We start from the raw sequence: 1,245 nt of genomic DNA, 5'->3' as shown, positions 1-1,245 counted from the left end.
TGGGCGTAAAAATGCCTACATTAAACATTTAGAGCTGAAGTTATGAGTGTCTTCTGGTTTTAGAAGAAAATATAAGACATGTTCTCAAAATGACCGATCGCTGCAGCACGGCGAAAATTTTGATAAAGTAACTCAGTTTTTCTGCTAGGACGTTGTTCTCTTCTCAACGGGGGCTATTCTTTACATGCAGGGGCAAAACCCGCCTCCTGAATTGTTTAAATTGAGTAGATTTTGGTGTGGGGGTAGGGCGTAAAAACGCCTACAGTAAATATTAAGAGCTGGAGTTATGAGTTCCTTCTGGATTTAGACAAAAGTAGAAGACACATTCTCCTGTTCTCAAAATTTTAATGCTCCGTCACTGCACGATAAATAGGTAGGGTGGCCGGGGGGTTGAGAGGCATGATGGGAGGGTAGAGGGTCAACAATAGCTTTTCATCCCCACTTTCATTGTTTTTCGCATCATTTAGGATTGAAAGTGTAACCACTAAATATGTCTACATGCGTGAATCACAAGCTCATAATTCACAAAACATCACCAACAACAACACAAAGCAAAATACAAAAACAAAACAAGCAAAAGAACAAAAAACTACTTTATCTTGACAGAAAAACACTAGAAGACACAACAGACTACCCTTGACAGACTGTTAATAATAGCTTTTACTCTTATCTATGTGTGTATTTTGTCAGTTGAATTAAGGTGGAACGTCGATCAAGTCCGAGAAGAAAAAGCAAACGCTATTTTCAGGAGGAATTGTAATGAAATAGACCTCCAACCCAACTCTCTTCAAAGATCGAGAGTTCTGAAAGTAAAACGGTTCTAAGTGCTGTGCCCATGATGTTTTTAGAATTTCACCCCCCCCCCAAAAAAAAACCCCCAACAACAACAACCCCAAACAAAACAAACAAACAAACAGAAAAAAACAACATGGAAATAAAAAAACAAAACAAAACAAAAACAAAAACCCATGTCTAACATAATGCCTCATCAAACGCATTAATAACATTCTTTGTCATGATAATGGGACAGATTTCACATCTGAGCGCAATTTAAAAAAAAAAATCAGAGTTCATTGCTTAAAAGTATGCTGTAAATTATGCATACAGATTGGGGAAATAAAATGAGTATGAAGAAAACCGCTGACGGTATACACAGGCTGAAGTAAAGCTGTATTCTAACAATAATTAGAGTGAAGCGGGCACTCTTGCTGTGGGGCTAAAGCAGCAGTGAACGTAAATAACTAC

This window comes from Aplysia californica, unplaced genomic scaffold, assembly GCF_000002075.1.
Source record: "Aplysia californica isolate F4 #8 unplaced genomic scaffold, AplCal3.0 scaffold00113, whole genome shotgun sequence".
Taxonomy (NCBI): Eukaryota; Metazoa; Mollusca; class Gastropoda; order Aplysiida; family Aplysiidae; genus Aplysia; species Aplysia californica.
Note: the sequence above shows the minus strand (reverse complement) of the source record.